General features: G+C 43.5%; 1 pseudogene; it reads left to right on the plus strand.

Annotated features, from left to right (window-relative positions):
- Positions 1–12,375: 12,375 nt before the first annotated feature.
- Positions 12,376–12,475, plus strand: LOC120096096 (U6 spliceosomal RNA; annotated as a pseudogene).
- Positions 12,476–21,862: the final 9,387 nt, after the last annotated feature.

Below are 21,862 nucleotides of genomic sequence, written 5' to 3' on the forward strand. Positions count from 1 at the left end.
TCGAGTGTTATTCCCTTTCCCGGTTTCCGGGCAAACATCCCCCTCCCCCCTCCCCTTCCTTATGGGTGTTCCCCTCCCAACCCTCCCCCCATTGCCGCCCTCCCCCCATAGACTAGTTCACTGGGGGTTCAGTCTTAGCAGGACCCAGGGCTTCCCCTTCCACTGGTGCTCTTACTAGGATATTCATTGCTACCTATGGGGTCAGAGTCCAGGGTCAGTCCATGTATAGTCTTTAGGTAGTGGCTTAGTCCCTGGAAGCTCTGGTTGCTTGGCATTGTTGTACTTTTGGGGTCTCGAGCCCCTTCAAGCTCTTCCAGTTCTTTCTCTGATTCCTTCAATAGGGGACCTATTCTCAGTTCAGTGGTTTGCTGCTGGCATTCGCCTCTATATTTGCTGTATTCTGGCTGTGTCTCTCAGGAGCGATCTACATCCGGCTCCTGTCGGTCTGCACTTCTTTGCTTCATCCATCTTGTCTAATTGGGTGGCTGTATATGTATGGGCCACATGTGGGGCAGGCTCTGAATGGGTGTTCCTTCAGTCTCTGTTTTAATCTTTGCCTCTCCCTTCCCTGCCAAGAGTATTCTTTTTCCTCATTTAAAGAAGGAGTGAAGCATTCACATTTTGATCATCCGTCTTGAGTTTCGTTTGTTCTAGGGATCTAGGGTAATTCAAGCATTTGGGCTAATAGCCACTTATCAATGAGTGCATACCATGTATGTCTTTCTGTGATTGGGTTAGCTCACTCAGGATGATATTTTCCAGTTCCAACCATTTGCCTACGAATTTCATAAACTCGTTGTTTTTGATAGCTGAGTAATATTCCATTGTGTAGATGTACCACATTTTCTGTATCCATTCCTCTGTTGAAGGGCATCTGGGTTCTTTCCATTTTCTGGCTATTATAAATAAGGCTGCGATGAACATAGTGGAGCACGTGTCTCTTTTATATGTTGAGGCATCTTTTGGGTATATGCCCAAGAGAGGTATAGCTGGATCCTCAGGCAGTTCAATGTCCAATTTTCTGAGGAACCTCCAGACTGATTTCCAGAATGGTTTTACCAGTCTGCAATCCCACCAACAATGGAGGAGTGTTCCTCTTTCTCCACATCCTCGCCAGCATCTGCTGTCACCTGAGTTTTTGATCTTAGCCAATCGCACTGGTGTGAGGTGAAATCTCAGGGTTGTTTTGATTTGCATTTCCCTTATGACTAAAGATGTTGAACATTTCTTTAGGTGTTTCTCCGCCATTCGGCATTCCTCAGCTGTGAATTCTTTGTTTAGCTCTGAACCCCATTTTTTAATAGGGTTATTTGTTTCCCTGCGGTCTAACTTCTTGAGTTCTTTGTATATTTTGGAAATAAGGCCTCTATCTGTTGTAGGATTGGTAAAGATCTTTTCCCAATCTGTTGGTTGCCGTTTTGTCCTAACCACAGTGTCCTTTGCCTTACAGAAGCTTTGCAGTTTTATGAGATCCCATTTGTCGATTCTTGATCTTAGAGCATAAGCCATTGGTGTTTTGTTCAGGAAATTTTTTCCAGTGCCCATGTGTTCCAGATGCTTCCCTAGTTTTTCTTCTATTAGTTTGAGTGTGTCTGGTTTGATGTGGAGGTCCTTGATCCACTTGGACTTAAGCTTTGTACAGGGTGATAAGGATGGATCGATCTGCATTCTTCTACATGTTGCCCTCCAGTTGAACCAGCACCATTTGCTGAAAATGCTATCTTTTTTCCAATGGATGGTTTTGGCTCCTTTGTCAAAAATCAAGTGACCATAGGTGTGTGGGTTCATTTCTGGGTCTTCAATTCTATTCCATTGGTCTATCTGTCTGTCTCTGTACCAATACCATGCAGTTTTTATCACTATTGCTCTGTAATACTGCTTGAGTTCAGGGATAGTGATTCCCCCTGAAGTCCTTTTATTGTTGAGGATAGCTTTAGCTATCCTGGGTTTTTTGTTATTCCAGATGAATTTGCAAATTGTTCTGTCTAACTCTTTGAAGAATTGGATTGGTATTTTGATGGGGATTGCATTGAATCTGTAGATTGCTTTTGGTAAAATGGCCATTTTTACCATATTAATCCTGCCAATCCATGAGCATGGGAGATCTTTCCATCTTCTGAGGTCTTCTTCAATTTCTTTCCTCAGTGTCTTGAAGTTCTTATTGTACAGATCTTTTACTTGCTTGGTTAAAGTCACACCGAGGTACTTTATATTATTTGGGTCTATTATGAAGGGTGTCGTTTCCCTAATTTCTTTCTTGGTTTGTTTCTCTTTTGTGGAGAGGAAGGCTACTGATTTATTTGAGTTAATTTTATACCCAGCCACTTTGCTGAAGTTGTTTATCAGCTTTAGTAGTTCTCTGGTGGAACTTTTGGGATCACTTAAATATACTATCATGTCATCTGCAAATAGTGATATTTTGACCTCTTCTTTTCCGATCTGTATCCCTTTGATCTCCTTTTGTTGTCTGATTGCTCTGGCTAGAACTTCAAGAACTATATTGAATAAGTAGGGAGAGAGTGGGCAGCCTTGTCTAGTCCCTGATTTTAGTGGGATTGCTTCAAGTTTCTCTCCATTTAGTTTAATGTTAGCAACTGGTTTGCTGTATATGGCTTTTACTATGTTTAGGTATGGGCCTTGAATTCCTATTCTTTCCAGGACTTTTATCATGAAGGGGTGTTGAATTTTGTCAAATGCTTTCTCAGCATCTAATGAAATGATCATGTGGTTCTGTTCTTTCAGTTTGTTTATATAATGGATCACGTTGATGGTTTTCCGTATATTAAACCATCCCTGCATGCCTGGGATGAAGCCTACTTGATCATGGTGGATGATTGTTTTGATGTGCTCTTGAATTCGGTTTGCCAGAATTTTATTGAGTATTTTTGCGTCGATATTCATAAGGGAAATTGGTCTGAAGTTTTCTTTCTTTGTTGTGTCTTTGTGTGGTTTAGGTATAAGAGTAATTGTGGCTTCATAGAAGGAATTCGGTAGGGCTCCATCTGTTTCAATTTTGTGGAATAGTTTGGATAATATTGGTATGAGGTCTTCTATGAAGGTTTGATAGAATTCTGCACCAAACCCATCTGGACCTGGGCTCTTTTTGGTTGGGAGACCTTTAATGACTGCTTCTATTTCCTTAGGAGTTATGGGGTTGTTTAACTGGTTTATCTGTTCCTGATTTAACTTCGATACCTGGTATCTGTCTAGGAAATTGTCCATTTCCTGAAGATTTTCAAATTTTGTTGAATATAGGTTTTTATAGTAAGATCTGATGATTTTTTGAATTTCCTCCGAATCTGTAGTTATGTCTCCCTTTTCATTTCTGATTTTGTTAATTTGGACACACTCTCTGTGTCCTCTCGTTAGTCTGGCTAAGGGTTTATCTATCTTGTTGATTTTCTCAAAGAACCAACTTTTGGTTCTGTTGATTCTTTCTATGGTCCTTTTTGTTTCTACTTGGTTGATTTCAGCTCTGAGTTTGATTATTTCCTGCCTTCTACTCCTCCTGGGTGTATTTGCTTCTTTTTGTTCTAGAGCTTTTAGGTGTGCTGTCAAGCTGCTGACATATGCTCTTTCCTGTTTCTTTCTGCAGGCACTCAGCGCTATGAGTTTTCCTCTTAGCACAGCTTTCATTGTGTCCCATAAGTTTGAGTATGTTGTATCTTCATTTTCATTAAATTCTAAAAAGTTTTTAATTTCTTTCTTTATTTCTTCCTTGACCAGGTTATCATTGAGTAGAGCATTGTTCAATTTCCACGTATATGTGGGCATTCTTCCCTTATTGTTATTGAAGACCAGTTTTAGGCCGTGGTGGTCCGATAGCACGCATGGGATTATTTCTATCTTTCTGTACCTGTTGAGGCCCGTTTTTTGACCAATTATATGGTCAATTTTGGAGAAAGTACCATGAGGAGCTGAGAAGAAGGTATATCCTTTTGCTTTAGGATAGAATGTTCTATAAATATCCGTTAAGTCCATTTGGCTCATGACTTCTCTTAGTCTGTCTACATCACTGTTTAATTTCTGTTTCCATGATCTGTCCATTGATGAGAGTGGGGTGTTGAAATCTCCCACTATTATTGTGTGAGGTGCAATGTGTGTTTTGAGCTTTAGTAAGGTTTCTTTTACGTATGTAGGTGCCCTTTTATTTGGGGCATAGATATTTAGGATTGAGAGTTCATCTTGGTTGATTTTTCCTTTGATGAATATGAAGTGTCCTTCCTTATCTTTTTTGATGACTTTTAGTTGGAAATTGATTTTATTTGATATTAGAATGGCTACTCCAGCTTGCTTCTTCTGACCATTTGCTTGGAAAGTTGTTTTCCAGCCTTTCACTCTGAGGTAGTGTCTGTCTTTGTCTCTGAGGTGTGTTTCCTGTAGGCAGCAGAATGCAGGGTCCTCGTTGCGTATCCAGTTTGTTAATCTATGTCTTTTTATTGGGGAGTTGAGGCCATTGATATTGAGAGATATTAAGGAATAGTGATTATTGCTTCCCGTTATATTCATATTTGGATGTGAGGTTATGTTTGTGTGCTTTCATTCTCTTTGTTTTGTTGCCAAGACGATTAGTTTCTTGCTTCTTCTAGGGTATAGCTTGCCTCCTTATGTTGGGCTTTACCATTTATTATCCTTTGTAGTGCTGGATTTGTAGAAAGATATTGTGTAAATTTGGTTTTGTCATGGAATATCTTGGTTTCTCCATCAATGTTAATTGAGAGTTTTGCTGGATACAGTAATCTGGGCTGGCATTTGTGTTCTCTTAGGGTCTGTATAACATCAGTCCAGGATCTTCTGGCCTTCATAGTTTCTGGCGAGAAGTCTGGTGTGATTCTGATAGGTCTGCCTTTATATGTTACTTGACCTTTTTCCCTTACTGCTTTTAATATTCTTTCTTTATTTTGTGCGTTTGGTGTTTTGACAATTATGTGACGGGAGGTGTTTCTTTTCTGGTCCAATCTATTTGGAGTTCTGTAGGCTTCTTGTATGTCTATGGGTATCTCTTTTTTTAGGTTAGGGAAGTTTTCTTCTATGATTTTGTTGAAGATATTTACTGGTCCTTTGAGCTGGGAGTCTTCACTCTCTTCTATACCTATTATCCTTAGGTTTGATCTTCTCATTGAGTCCTGGATTTCCTGTATGTTTTGGACCAGTAGCTTTTTCCGCTTTACATTATCTTTGACAGTTGAGTCAATGATTTCTGTGGAATCTTCTGCTCCTGAGATTCTCTCTTCCATCTCTTGTATTCTGTTGGTGAAGCTTGTATCTACAGCTCCTTGTCTCTTCTTTTGGTTTTCTATATCCAGGGTTGTTTCCATGTGTTCTTTCTTGATTGCTTCTATTTCCATTTTTAATTCCTTCAACTGTTTGATTGTGTTTTCCTGGAATTCTTTCAGGGATTTTTGCGATTCCTCTCTGTAGGCTTTTACTTGTTTATTAATGTTTTCCTGTGCTTCCCTAAGTGTGTTCAAGTCTTTCTTGAAGTCCTCCAGCATCATGATCAAATATGATTTTGAAACTAGATCTTGCTTTTCTGGTGTGTTTGGATATTCCATGTTTGTTTTGGTGGGAGAATTGGGCTCCGATGATGGCATGTAGTCTTGGTTTCTGTTGCTTGGGTTCCTGCGCTTGCCTCTCGCCATCAGATTATCTCTAGTGTTACTTTGTTTTGCTATTTCTGACAGTGGCTAGACTGTCCTATAAGCCTGTGTGTCAGGAGTGCTGTAGACCTGTTTTCCTCTCTTTCAGTCAGTTATGGGGACAGAGTGTTCTGCTTTCGGGCGTGTAGTTTTTCCTCTCTACAGGTCTTCAGCTGTTCCTGTGGGCCTGTGTCTTGAGTTCACCAGGCAGCTTTCTTGCAGCAGAAAATTTGGTCTTACCTGTGGTCCCGAGGCTCAGGTTTGCTCGTGGGGTGCTGTCCAGGGGCTCTCTGCAGCGGCAGCAACCAGGAAGACCTGTGCCGCCCCTTCCGGGAGCTTCAGTGCCCCAGGGTTCCAGATGGTCTTTGGCTTTTTCCTCTGGCGTCCGAGATGTGTGTGCAGGGAGCAGTCTCTTCTGGTTTCCCAGGCCTGTCTGCCTCTCTGAAGGTTTAGCTCTCCCTCCCACGGGATTTGGGTGCAGAGAACTGTTTATCCGGTCTGTTTCCTTCAGGGTCCGGCGGTGTCTCTGGCAGGGGTCCTGCCGCTCCTGGGCCCTCCCCCACGGGAGCCCAGAGGCCTTATACAGTTTCCTCTTGGGCCAGGGATGTGGGCAGGGGTGAGCAGTGTTGGTGGTCTCTTCTGCTCTGCAGCCTCAGGAGTGCCCACCTGACCAGGCGGTTGGGTCTCTCTCAGCTTACTATTTCTTAAAAAATTATTTTCCTTGTATTTTTGTATTTAAAATATGTTTATAAGCCAGGTGGGGCTTTAATTCTAGCACTCAGGAGGCAGAGGCAGAGGCAGAGGCAGAGGCAGAGGCAGAGGCAGAGGCAGAGGCAGAGGCAGAGGCAGAGGCAGAGGCAGAGGCAGAGGCAGAGGCAGAGGCAGAGAGGCAGAGGCAGAGGCGGAGAGGCAGAGGCAGAGGCAGAGGCAGAGGCAGAGGCAGAGGCAGAGGCAGAGGCAGAGGCAGAGGGAGATCTCTGTGAGTTCGAGGCTAGCCTGGCCAACAGAGAGAGCTAAGTTCAGGACAGCCAGCTCTATACAGAGCAACCCTGATTTGAAGACATCGTCATCATCATCATCAACAACAAAAGTTTATATGTGTGTGTCTATATGCACGCATGCATATAGGTGCCTGTAGAAGCTGGAAGAAGGTGTTGCAGGCAGTTCTGAGCCACCAGACTTGGGTGATGGAAACTGAATTCCAGTTCACTGCAGTGCCCACTCCAGGCCTGGTTTTAGCTCTTTAAGAGGACCTTAGGAACCAAAAATTGATATGACTGTGGCACTGCTCCCAAAGGAGTGAACTTGGGGATGGGATCTACTTGGGAAAGCCCCTGGGAAGTAGAATGTTGTGGCACCAACCCAATGACAGTGATTAAGTATAGACACCCTGCAGTGTGTGTTGTATATGCATGTTTGTACGCACATGTGTATAAATGGGTGTGTTGGTGCCCATGCGTGTGTGTGTGTGTGTGTGTGTGTGTGTGTGTGTAGGCATAGGAAACCAGGGGAGGACTTTAGTGATCCTCTATCATTCTCTGCCTTGTTTCCTAGAGACAGGGCCTCTCATTTGAGCTGGAGCACAGCATTTTTCATCCATACACTTAGCCAGAAAACTCCAGGGATCTGCCTGTCTTCAGCTCTGCAGATATGGGCTTGCAGGTGTGTATGACTTCACCCAGCTTTAGACATGGGTAATGGGCATCTGAACACAGGCTGTCATACCTGCGTATCATGTGCTTGTATCCACTGAGCCATCTTTCTAGGTCCCAGTATGGGGACTGGTCATTACTTAGAGGCATCTGTGCAAGATCGAGGCAGGAGATTCCACCATGTAACACAGTTCCCCTTTTTCTGAGGAGACAGGAAGGGGGAAAGAGGGAGGGGCTTATAAGGGCAGAACTGGGAGAAGAGGAGGGAGGGGTCTGCGATTGGGATACAAAGTGAATAAAAAAACTTTTTCTTAAATTTTAAATTTTAGAGAGAGAGAGAGAGAGAGAGAGAGAGAGAGAGAGAGAGAGAGAGCGCATGCATGTGTGTAGGTATATATTCCTGAGTGTAGTTGCCTTTGAAGACACTTGAAGAGAGCATTGGGGTCCGTGGACTTGAGAGTGGTTGTGTAGATGGTTACTGCTGCATATCTGTGCCAGGAACTGAATTCAAGTCCTCTGCAACAGCACTAATCTCTGAGCCATCTCTCGTGCCCCAAAATTTGCATTTTGCAATGTTTTGTGTTTTGAAGTAGTTGTTATCCACATCTGCCAATATTATCATAGAAGGTACATCTTCGATTACAGATGATGCCTGTTGGTGCTGAGGATAAAGCACACACACACACACACACACACACACACACACACACACACACACACACACGTGCTTTTCTCAAATGTATGTCTGTGTACCAGGTGTGTACCCAGTGTCCACGAAGGACAGAAGAAGGCATGACATCCCCTGGAACTTGAGTTGTGGGCTGTTGTGAGCTGCTAATGTGGGTGCTGGGAATCAAACCTAGGTCCCCTGGAAAAATAAGTTCTTTTAACTGCTGAGCCACTTCTCCAGGTTTGCAGCACACAAGAAACTTGTTCTCGTCAGCCCCCACATTTGTAGTGGTTTGTTCAACAGCAGTTCATACCAGCCAATGTTAACAAAGAAGATATAGTTTAGATTAAAGAATAATGTCTGCTAATGGATGGAAGAGAATGAGAAGGCTACAAAGCAAAACTGATCATTGCAGATATAGGCTTTTTGCTGCAGTTGCTAATGACCTGCTTGATAGAGTGACCATGTGACATCAGACGGGTGTAGATGTTGGTAAAGCTGGTACCCAAATGTTCACCAGCCCTTGGCTGCTGCTATTGCTTCATGTCCACTCTTAGCAATCATGCAACACTCTCTCCTGACCTTGTTTAGAAATTACTTATTTAACTTATGTGCCTCTCTCTCTCTCTCTCTCTCTCTCTCTCTCTCTCTGCATGTGTTGTGCATAAGTGTGTACCCATATGTGAGGATACTTGAAGAGGCCAGAGGAAGGATTACCTTCTTCTGGACTTACAGGTGGCTGTGAGCTTCTTAATGGGGCTTCAAGGAGTCAAGTCCATTCCCTATGCAAGAACAGCAAGTGCTCTTGGTCACTGAACATCTCTGCAGCCTCAATTCTTGCCTCCTCAATCCTTGCCTCCTTCCTCAATCCTTGCCTTCTTAGGAAAGATCTTGTTCAAAGCAAACCATCCATGCTTTGTAAGTAGTTCCTCACCCATGCTCATTGTAAGGAATTTCAATAAACTCATTGGTTGACCAGGCTAGACTAGGATGGGATCGTATGTTGGCCTGTCTATGTGTTCTCTGTTATCTGGGATGCACAGGTATTTCCCAACATCTCTCCTGGGAAAGTCTCACACCAGCATCCCGGACAGGAAATCAACCCTCTGAATTCATTCCAACCCCCAAGTGACTAGCTCAATGTTAGATGAGAGGCTCACTTTTGAAGTCTTGACCGACGTTTTTGGTATAGGCTTTTATGGGAAAATGCTCATTTATAGAACTTTGCAAAACATCGGTGTGCTAACTGCCCACCTAGCCTACCTTTAGTGGAATACAGCTTGAACAATCATTTTTGCATTTTTAAAAATCGTTTGTGCCCGTATATGTGTATGGGCACACGTGGGCTGTGGCTTGCATGTGGCAGTCAGAGGCTGACTTGCACAGGTTGGTTTCTCTCCTCTACATTGTGAGACTTGAGGCTCGAACTCAGGATGTCGTACTTGGCAGGGAGCATCTTTCCTTGCCAAGCCACGTGACTAGCACTAGAAGAACTCTCTCTCTCTCTCTCTCTCTCTCTCTCTCTCTCTCTCTCCCTCTCTCTCCTCTCTCTCTCCTCTCTCTCCTCTCTCTCTCCCCCTTCTCTCCTCTCTCTCTCCTCTCTCTCCTCTCTCTCCTCTCTCTCTCCTCTCTCCTCTCTCTCTCTCTCTCTCTCTCTCTCTCTCTCTCTCTCTCTCTCTGTGTATGAATGAGTGTTGGTATGCATGTGCCATAATGTGTATCGGAGATCAGAAGACAATCTCAGGCATTTGCCTTCCACATTGTTTGAATCTCCATATGCCAAGTTAATTGGTCTATAAGTGTCTGGGGATTTTGTCTGTGCCTCTCACCTCAAAACCAGAGTGCTGGCATTATTGACACGTACACTACTGCATCCGGCTCTACGTGAGTTCTGGGTGTGGTGCTCAGCTCCTCATGCTTGTCCTACAAGCCCTTCACCCATTTAGACATCACTCCAGGTCACAATTGGAAGGAAGTGAATGAAGCCCAATGTCACAGGCTGAAGGGGATTCCAGCTGTTCTCCCATCACTTGAGAGGCAGAGGCAGGAGCATTGCTACAAGTCTGAGAACAGCCAGCACTGATGTGACCCTGACTCAACAAACAAAACAATGACAGCGAGACAAAACGTAAACTAAAAAACAGGGTGATCTAATACCTCCGGGGATAATTGCCTCGAGGAGCTCCCATCACCCCACGTTCATTACCGCTAGCATCCACGGATTGCTCCTCTACCTTCTGCCCCTCCAAACCTTTACTCCACTGGCAAAACCCAGAGACTCTCCTGCAGAATTGGGCTTAATGTCTCCTATTCATTCCCTAAGTGTTGGAAAGGATAATTGGGAGGTAATTGCATTACTACACAGTTTGTAGTTAACCTTCTATTTTGGCTTTTAATGTGCGTATCTTTGCTCCAGGAGTACATTAAGGATAATTATAGGCAGTTCCCTGCCAGATCCACGAAGGGCCTTTGCAATCAGTACAACAGCCTACCAGGAAGGATGTCTTAACAGAACTGGGCTTGAACTAGATCCCAGAGGGTAAATGAATGAAAGTCAACTTGACATGAACTTTGGCCAAGTAGAGCTGGGGATAGGAATGAGGTAAAAAGTCTTTCTTTTCTTAAATTTTAAAATTATGTTTCCTCTCTCTTTTTCTCTGTCTCTCTGTCTCTGTTTCTCTGTCTCTCTGTCTCTGTCTGTCTCTGTCTCTCTGTCTCTGTCTGTCTCTCTCTCTGTTTCTTTCTCTCTCTCTCTCTCTCTCTCTCTCTCTCTCTCTCTCTGTGTGTGTGTGTGTGTGTGTGGGTGCCCAAGGAAGCCAGAATATCATGTTGTATCCCCTGAATCTGGAGTTTTAGGTGGCAGTTAGCTAGCCAAAGTGGATCTTGGGAACTACTCGGAATGAATCTTGTCTTTTTTTATTTTTATTTTTTTTTTTCGGAGCTGGGGACCGAACCCAGGGCCTTGCGCTCGCTAGGCAAGCGCTCTACCGCTGAGCTAAATCCCCAACCCCTATTTTTATTTTTTTAAAGAAGACCAAATGCTTTTAATTACAGAACCATCTCTCCAGTCCTCCATCTCCTTCCCCCAATATATTTGATGCAGAGTCTGTAGTCGTCGAGGCTGGCTTCCAATTCCCTAGGTAGCCAAGGATGAACTCCTGATCATTTCACTTCTATTTCCTGAGTTCTGGATATGTGCTACCGGTAGAACATTTGCTAGAATTGCCCAGTAAGGTGCTAAGGGTATGGCTCAGAGGTGGAACACCTACTTAGAAACTCTTAAGTGGGGGTTCTGAGGATGTGACCAAGTGGTAGAACACTTTTAAAAGCAGCCCAATGAAGGACTTTGGGTATGCATGGCTTAGTGGTGACCATTCCCTTAACATGTATGAGGTCCTGGGCTCTAATCTCAACCACACACATATACATGGACACACACTCACACACACACACACACACACACACACACACACACACACACACACACAAAACCCCTCAGTTATCAATACTGCTGAAACAGCAAATATTTTCTAAGCATCCTCTTACTGTCCTTTCTAATATGTCCAATATTGATTTTCTTGATAGCCAGTCGCAAATGAAGAATAGACTCCTCCATCAATCATCAGTGATTCACTTCCATTATTTTCTCTCTCCCACTGTCGTTCAAGCCGAGAGGACATTTTGTTGTTTCCTGACCAACAACTTGGTCAACATGGAAGATCCGTTGTCGACTGGGGTCCACCCCCACCTAAGACAGGTCTCACTATGTAGCCCAGGCTGGCCTCTATGTCTTTTCTTTATTTTTTTCCCGGAGCTGAGGACCAAACCCAGGGCCTTGCGCTTGCTAGGCAAGCGCTCTACCACTGAGCCAAACCCCCAACCCCTCCATGTCTTTTAAATAAACTTTTATTAATTCTTTGAGAACTTTATACAACGTATTCTGATCATATTTATATCTTCCTTTAACTCCTCCCAGATCTGCCTCCATTTTCTTACCTACACAAGCCCATTCCTCTTGTTTTGTTTTTAAAACCCACTGAACCCAATTTATCCTGCCCAAATAGTTAGGCACAGGGACAGCCCCAGAGTTCTGATTGATACAGCAGGGGTCTCGTGCTTAAAGAATACCCTCTCTCCTAGAAGCTATCAATTAGCAATCGCACCTCCATTAGGGGCGGAACTTCATACCCTCTCCACATTGAGTTTTTGTCTGCCTTGAGCTTACACTGGTCTTAGGCATTACTGACTCAACCACTGTGAGTTCATAAGTGCATCTGCCCCATGGCGTCTGGAAAATACTGTTTCCATGTAGTCATTCACTACTGTTGGTTCTTAGTCCTTCTGTCCCCTCTTCCCTGTCAATGGGCACCTTCATCTTGAGAAGAGGATATGACATAAATGTACCATTTAGCGATTGCTTTGGTGGTACACACACTAAGATTGGAACAACACAGAGATTAACATGGCCCCTGTGCAAGGATGATACTCATATTCATGAATCTTGCCATATTTTTTTCCCTTAGCCTTGAAGTTATCTCCAATTGATATTCACCTGCAAATGATAAATAAATTTTCTCCAAAGGGAGTCTCACTGGAAAAACAAACAATTCTTAAGGGTAGACCCTATGCCCAGCAATGGATGGCTGACACAAAACAAACTCAATGGCATCTTGGAAGTTCTTCGTTTCATAAAGTTGAGCTTTATTTATTTATTTAAAAGCCAAACATTTATTTATTTATTTATAAGTCAAACATTTATTTATTTATTTGTTTATTTACCATATAGGTCTTTTGTGCATATATTACAGCTTCCGTTTTTGTGTTTTTATAGGATTTCTGTCTGTGAACACATGTGTCTCTCATCTATATGTGTTGCCTGTGCCTTTTCTTTGTCTCTTTTTCATCTGTTTCTTTGTTTTGTCCGATTCTGATTTGGTTTTGTTTTATCTTATTTTAGTGCTATTCCTTAGATGCCCATTTGTTTTTCTAAGAAGAGACAGAAAGGGTTTGGATTTGGATAGGGAGGGGTATTGGGAGGAACTGGGAGGACTGGGGGTGGGGTGGGGAAATTGTAATCAGATTATATTGCATAAAAGATTTTCAATTAAAAGGAGAATTACGGGGCTGGGGATTTAGCTCAGTGGTAGAGCGCTTACCTAGGAAGCGCAAGGCCCTGGGTTCGGTCCCCAGCTCCGAAAAAAAGAACCAAAAAAAAAAAAAAAAAAAAGGAGAATTACATTCTTAGCAACATTTTAAATATGATTCAGTTTTTTTTCAAAACAAAGATCATGGGGTAGTTCAATTAGATTGAAATATAATTAAACTTATAATGTTTTCTAATTGTAGATTTTATTTAATGATGATTCTGTTTTTGGTGTATATTTTTTCAACGATACATATTTAATGTCTTTTCATCACTTTGGCCTATTTATAAAATATTTTCTTTGCTGAGAAAAAATTTCCCATTTAAGGATGAGCATTCCATAGCCTCTTGTTCTTTGCAGGTTGACCAGTTGTGTGTGTCCATGATAATTGATGTTTAGTACAAGAATAAGCTTCTTTGACAAGGGCTGAGAGAAGCATTAATATGTGGCTATACCACCGAGCCATTTGGAATTGTTTTAGTACTATGATCATTTAGCAGAGTAATAGTGGTAACTTCTTCTCTAGCGTCTATGACATATCATAGTGCATGGGGTTTTGGCCCCATTAATGATGCCAAATATTGGTTTCATCTTATGGAGCAGTTCTTACACCCAATCAGAAAGTGTGTGGTCACTCCTATAACATCTGTGCCACCATTGTATCAGCAGTCATATCTCTCCAGGCCAGTTGTTATTGTAGCTCACACGGATTCACACCGAGCAAGACTGATGATGACTTTTCTCCTGTAGTCGTGTGCACCGCACCTTCCAGCACGGTGGACGCTAGCCAGTGTGGATCAAGCTTCCAGGTTAGCACCAGCTTTACCTCTCCACGGTCTGTGATTCAAGTATATGACATCTTCAGCGATGGGCTCTTATTGTAATACTCTGGAGGGTAGCTGATAGCATCAACAATAGGCTATTGGAACCCCACTGGCAAACAAGCCCAATGGAAGTAACCCATTCCCAGCCCTGGAATTTATCTTATTTGTTCTCCTATGGTGTCTAGTAGAGGCATTGTTACCCCGCTATAGGGTAATTCAATTTAAACTCTTTATATGTGTATGTATATATTTTAGGAAACTTCTATAGTAGGTGGTTCCCACATGACTTTTCAAAAGGTCTTTAGTGTTAGTTACCTTGTTTTATGCATTTCTTCCTTTACTCTTCTCTTCCCCCCACCCCATTTAAACTATCTTCTTCTATGACCCCTTTCCCCCTCTTTAGATTGCTGTGTCTTCTACCTTCTCTCTGTTGATAGCCCCCAACCTTCAGTCACAGGCCTTTTACTAGTTATCTGGGTTTCTTCTAGCCCAGACCAGTTGCTTCTTAAAGGCCCTAGAGATATTGATGAAGATTAACGATCTTGCAAATAGGTGTTTAAAATAAATAAAAAAATATGGAAACATAGTTGAGGGGGAAACTACAGCAGGTTAATAAATGAGGTGTTCGAAGGCAAGTGCCTCCAAGATTATTTGAGCAATTAGCGGGAAGCGTCTTGTCACAAACAAAATAAATCTGTAATCAGAAAATAATTTGTAATCAGCTTTGCAAGTCAAATGGCTCTCCCAGTCATCAAAGGCAGCTTGAGAATGAAATGATCCAGTCAAGAATGATACTTTTAGGGGATAAATGGTCAGGATAGATTGTCTAGGCAATTAGTCAATAGTTAGGTGCTGGGCTTTATAAGAAAGCTCTCTAAGGCTCAGCCTGCTTTCGTTGCTAGCTAGCAATGTTCCAACAGGAGGATATTGCAGAAAGTGACCATGCCCCCTTGAAAAAGCTGTCCAACCTCACCAGGATCAGAAAAAAAATCTCTGTGGTGAATGAATTCCTGGAATTCAGCAAATGTGCACAAGAAAAACTTTGCAAACCTGCTATAAGGGGTTGGGGGTATGGCTTGGTGGTAGAATGTTTGCTTAGGATCCTCCAATGAGGGGTTGGGGTGTGGCTCAGTTCTAGAACACTTACCTAGAATCCTTGTTTCTTGACATCTCACATAGCTGGATAACCCGAACGATGTTTCCTAAGCCTTCTTTAAAGATGCCAAAAGAATGATAGGAAGAGTAGGAGATAAGACCTGACCATTCTCCAGAAGCCCAGCCCCAAGTGGCCAAGACCTCAGTGTACAGAAAAAGGGTTGTTCACCCCAAGAGCAGACATGTTTTTGACACATTATGTGGATTACTCTTCATGCGCAGCTAAAAAATGTTTTTAGGTGCTTCCAAGAACATTGTCTTTGTTCTAGTTAGCTTTAACTGTCAACTTTACACAGTCTAAAGTCACCTAATGAAAGGGAGTCTCAACTGAGGAATTGGCTAGACCGTATTGGCCTGTGAACATGTCTGTGGAGAACTGCCTTGACTGTTAATTGATACAGGATGTCCCAGCCCACTGTGGGTGCTTCTGAGCTATGTGAGAAAGCCAGGTAATCCTGTACCTGCTTGTGTGACAGCCAGCAGCATTGCCCCAATATTTAGTCTTCAAGCTCCTCCTTGGATTCTTGCCCAAACTTCCCTCAATGATGGACTATGACCTGGAATTTTAAGCCAAATAAACTCTTTCCTCCTCTAAGTTACTTTTGGTTGTGATATTTGTTAGAGCAACAGAATGGAACAAGAATAGTCTTCAAGCATGCTTTGATGTCTTTGGAGACCAAAATGAAGGTTGGGAGTGGTTTCTGTAGATGAACAGTCACTCAGGGAGACGCCACAGAGAAGCAAGTTATCAATAATTTTCCTAAAGGTGGCTGTTGATCGTATTCAGCTCCAAGGAAACAAAGTGAGTGTGCCTCTCTCTATCAGTCCTTTCTCTTTTTCATCTGTAGATAAAACAGACAATGCGAATCAAAGGTAACATCTGAGCTGGGGCTGTGTTCAGTTGGTAAAGTGGTTGCTGTGCAAACTTGAGGACTTGAGTTCATGCCCCCGAATCCATGTAGAAAGCTGAGCACGGTGATGTGCACTTGTAATCTTACAGCTGGAGAGGTAGAGACAGGAGAATTCCTAGGGATTTGTTGTCAGCCACCCTAGCCTAATGGGCAAGCCCCAAATCTCAGAAAGATCTGTCTCAAAATTCAAGGTGGATGGTACCTGAGGAATGACACTTGAGGTGTTGACCTCTGGTCTCCGCACACAGGCACACACATGCACCCATACTTCATATACACATGCACTACAGACAAACACACACACACACACACACACACATACACACTTCATATACACATGCACCCCAGACAAACACACACACACACACACACACACACTTCATATACACATGCACCCCAGACAAACACACACACACACACTTCATATACACATGCACCCCAGACAAACACACACACACACACACTTCATATACACATGCACCCCAGACAAACACACACACACACACACACTTCATATACACATGCACCCCAGACAAACACACACACACACACACACTTCATATACACATGCACCCCAGACAAACACACACATACACACACACACTTCATATACACATGCACCCCAGACAAACACACACACACACACACACACACACACTTCATATACACATGCACCCCAGACAAACACACACACACACACACACTTCATATACACATGCACCCCAGACAAACACACACACACACACACACACTTCATATATGCACGCACCCCAGACAAACACACACACATACCACACACACACACACACACACACACACACACACACACACACACACACACACGTTGGTGAAGACAATGTATTCCCAGGATTTCACAGTATGCAGACTAGAGCCAAGATGGTTCTTTAATTGTTTTTAGACTGGTTTATTTTATTTTATGTGGATGATTGTTTATGTGAATCATGGGAGTGCCTGGTGCCCACCAAAGGTCAGAAAAGGACTTTTGGATACTTTGGAATTGAAGTAATGGGTGGCTGTGATCCACCGTGTGGATGCTGAGAACTGAACCAAGGTCATCTGTAAGAGCACCAAGTACCCTTCCCTGCTGAGTCATCTACTCAGCCCCCAACCCAGACTCTCCTCAGCTCCCAACCCAAGAATACTTGGAAGGCAGTTCTCAGTATAGCTAGACGATAGACAGCAAGTTGCTACTTGTGCATTCGGTAACATTTTTTTCCCCCAATATCTTATTTAGAATGCTTGCTTAGGCCGGACAGATCCAAGAAATAAAATAGAATTATTTTAATAAAGGTGATGCTGGAATGTGCCCCTGTGATTTAGAAAGCCTATTTCATGGTGTGTGTCAGAACAGGAAATAATGAATTTGGAAAAGTCTTTGCTCTCTGGCTGAGGCTTCATTAATGATATTAGAATATTAAATATAATGGTCTTTCACATTCATTATCCTCGTGTTTGCTGGGAGGCCTTGTCTTCATAGAAGAACGGTGTCCAAGGCCGTCAATGATTAAGTGGATAAGACTGAGAATGGAAGGCATGATCTCGGGGCTGGCTGTTTGCTTTGGATCTTAGTCGCTACTTGGACGTTCCTTCCTTCCTTCATTTCATTTTGAAAGGGTTTGGCTAACATCGTTTACACTTTATTCATTTGACAGGTCAGAATTTATTTTCTACCCCAAGTCAATAAAAGCGAACTCATTCTCTGGTGCATTAGACCTAATTCCTCTCATCTAGCTCCATTTTGGTACTCAAAGCCCATAACCATTTATTATGGATTTCAAAATAATGGGAGAGGAAGAGTTTTGAGGTTCACGTCATGGGGGAACGGATTGCTCCAGTTCGGTCATTACCCACTCTAGGTGTGTATCGAGCGCTCTCATTTTACTCCACATGTAAGAACAAATATGTGTCCATTAAGACAAAACGGGGTGAGGTTCGAGGTTTCAGGTGTGCAGTCCTAGCATTTTGACTGTGGAGGCAGGAGGATTGGGAGCTGAAGGTTATTTGTGGCTGCATGAAAGATTTGAGGTTAGCCTGGGCTATAGGAGACCCTATCTTAAAACAGCAATAGAACCAGCCACGGCGGCCTGCGGGGCCTCCTACGGGTTTTCTTCAGGGCAAATGATATAAGGCTTGGTGGGGGAAAACAAATATGGAAACAAATACTACGAAGAAAGCAAGCAGTTATTTGGCCGTCACCGATGGGTCATTCATACCACCGACATGAATGGCAAAAACACATTCTGGGATTTGGATGGAAGCATGGTGCCTCCTGAATGACACCACTGGCTTCACCGCATGACTGAGGACCCTCTGACAACAAAACCACCGACTGCTCATAAATTCATCTGGACAAACCATAAGTTCAATGTGACTGCCACTCCAGAGCCATACGTTCCTTATTCCACCACTAGAAAGAAGATTCAAGAATGGGTTCCACCTTTGACACCTTACAAGTGACAATAGTGAAGACTGTTCCTAGCACTTCTGGGCTAGTGCAGGACCGGCCTAGCAGCTGACCATGAGCTTGATTAAAATTGCTTGACCTAAAACAAAACAAAAAATAGCAATAGTACCACCACCATCACCACAAACACCACCACCATCACCATCATCACCACCACCACCACCACCACCACCACTACCATCACCATCATCACTACCACCATTACCACCACCACCACTACCATCACCATCATCACCACCACCACCACCATCATCACCACCAACATCACCACCATCACCACCACCATCACCACCACCATCATCACCACCATCACCACTATCACAACCATCACCACCATCACAACCATCACCACCACCACCGCCACCACCACCACCACCACCACCACCACCACCACCACCACCGCCATCACCATCATCACCACCATCACAACCATCACCACCATTATCACCACTATCACCACCACCACCACCACCACCGCCATCACCATCATCACAACCATCACCACCACTATCAACACTATCACCACCACCACCACCACCACCACCACCATCACCATCATCACAACCATCACCACCACTATCACCACTATCACCACCACCACCACCACCACCACCACCACCACCACCATCACCATCATCACCACCATCACAACCATCACCACCATCACCACCACCATCACCACCACCACCATCACCACCATCACCACCATCACCACCATCACCACCACTATCACCACCACCACCACCACTACCACCACCATCACCATCATCACCACCATACCACTATTGCAATTACCACCACCACCATTACCACTACTGTGGCCAGCACCATCAAAACCATCCATGATGAGCATAGTAACTCACAGCTATAATCCCAGGACTAAGGAGGCTGAGGCAGGAAGACTATGAATTTGAGTCAATTTGGGCTACATAGTGGTACTCTATCTTAAATACATAATAAGACCACACCACCACCACAACAAAATATCCCCCAAAAGCCCCATGGTTGGATTTTGTCAACTTGACAGAAACCTAGACATATCTAGGAAGAGGGAATCCCAATTGAGAGAGTGTCTCTGTAAGATTGGCCTGAGGGGCAAGGCTGTTAATGCACTTTCTTAGTTAGTGATTGGTGTTGGAGGGCCCAGCCCACTGTGGGAGGTGCCATCCCTGAGAAAGTGGTCCTGCATGGTGTAAGAAAGCAGGCTGAGCAAGCCATGAGGAACAAGCCAGTAAGCAGCACCTTCCATGGCCTCTGCTTCAGTTTCTGCCTCCAAGTTCATGTTTGAGCTTCTGTCCTGACTTCCTTTGATGGTAGGCCATGATGGGGAACTGTAATGTAAGCTGAAATAAAACTTTTCCTCCTCATGTTGCTTTTGGTCATGGCGATTATGACAGTAATGGAAACTCTAAGACATGAAGCAAAACCAAAAAGACAAGTTTGATAATGTTTCTGTAAGCTGCTGGTAGGTAGGCTTCCAGATCTTTCGTTCTTTGTTATATTTTAGTTAATTCTCTCTCTCCCTCTCTGTGTGCACAGGCACTGACACACATACACGCTTGCTCCTGCCTTAACATGTGTGGGAGTCAGAGGACAACTCTTAGGAGATGGATCCACGTGGGTCCCGGGGATTGAACTTAGGTCCTCAGACTTGGTGGCAAGCACTTTTACTCCTTGAACCGTCTCTCTGGATCCATAGTTTTTACCACCTCCCTTTTAAATTATGAGACATGGCCTCAAGTGGCCTGGCCTGTCTGCCCGTCATGCGGGGACTGCAGGGATGCATGGTTCATGGTTCTTCACCCAGGCTGGGTTGGGCTTTCTTGGGATGCAGCTGCTCTTTGGGCATCTCTGTTCTTGGAAGTACAGTTTTAAGTACCCCAGTAATTGGGACTTGGCTATAATCTCTTATTTGGTCTCTTGTTGGTATGAATAGACATTTATTCATTTTTCTTCAGGAAAAGTCACCATACAAATACAAACAGAAGGAAACATAACCAAATCCAGGAAGATGTCCGCCGGAATGTTTGTTCTCAACCTGTGGGTCATGACCTCGTGGGGAGGCGGGCGTCAAATGACCCTTTCACGGGGGTGACACATCAGATATCCCTCATATCAGATATTTACATTATGATGAATAACAATAGCAAAATTATAGTTATGAAGTAGCAATAAAATAATTTTATTTCTGGGGGTCACTACAACACGAGGAGCTGTATTCAAGGTTGCAGCATTCCGGAGGCTGAGAACCACTGATATCGAAGTCTCAGCTTCAAGTGACTGAATGCATTGTACAGAGAGGACGCAGAAGTCCCACCCCTCAGTGAGCACCGCACTTACACACTGGAGATAGTGTGGAAGAGGAAAGGGATCAGTGAGGCTAAGGGGAGGGGGGAAAGAGAGGGTGATGGTAGTGAATATAATCAAAATGCATGCATATGGGGTTGGGGATTTAGCTCAGTGGTAGAGCGCTTGCCTAGGAAGTGCAAGGCTCTAGGTTCAGTCCCCAGCTCCGAAAAAAGAAAAGAAAAGAAAAAAATGTATGCATATATGAAAACATAAACCCATTATTGTGTGTAATTAGTATGCGCTAATAAAAGAAACTGAGAAGAAAGCACTTGCTTCTATTACTCACCCACCACTGACATTTGACTTTTCAGTGGTAAGGTAGAGGAAGGACCTTTGCTGTCTATTTGTCTGTCATCTGTCTGTCTGCCTGTTTATCTATTTATCTATATATATCTATGTATCTGTCTGTCTGTCTGTATCTATGTATCTTTGTGTGTATATGTGTATCTATGTATCTATCTATGTATCTATGCATCTATCATGTATGTATCTATGTATCTATGTATCTATCTATATATCTATGCATCTATCTATCTATCTATCTATCATGTATGTATGTGTGTATGTATGTATGAATGTGTCGTCCATCCATCCATCCATCCATCCATCCATCCATCCATCCATCCAGTGTCTGTGTGCCTGTCTTCTATTATCTCTCACGTATCATCTGTCTATTGTCTCTATTACCTATCATCTTTCCATCAATCATCTATGATATATATATATGCATGTATTCATTATTTATCTACCTATTCACACATCTGTCTTACTAATGTCCACATATGCACTCTGCCGAGCAGAGCAGGGTTCATGTTGAGGTCTGTCTCCTCCCCAGCTGGTGCTTTTGGTCCACCACAGTGTTAGCAGCAATTTTCTGAAAAGAGCCCTAGAGCAAATGCATTAGTTGCTATGGTCTCAGTAGCTCCCGCTCAGTGCTGCCCTAGCAGCGCAGAAGCAGCTGTAAGCGGCACATAAACAAATATGTGCGGACATCGTCTCGCAAAATATTATTTACCCCGGAAGGCAGGGAACT

This window comes from Rattus norvegicus, chromosome 12, assembly GCF_021556685.1.
Source record: "Rattus norvegicus strain SHRSP/BbbUtx chromosome 12, alternate assembly SHRSP_T2T, whole genome shotgun sequence".
Lineage (NCBI taxonomy): Eukaryota > Metazoa > Chordata > Mammalia > Rodentia > Muridae > Rattus > Rattus norvegicus.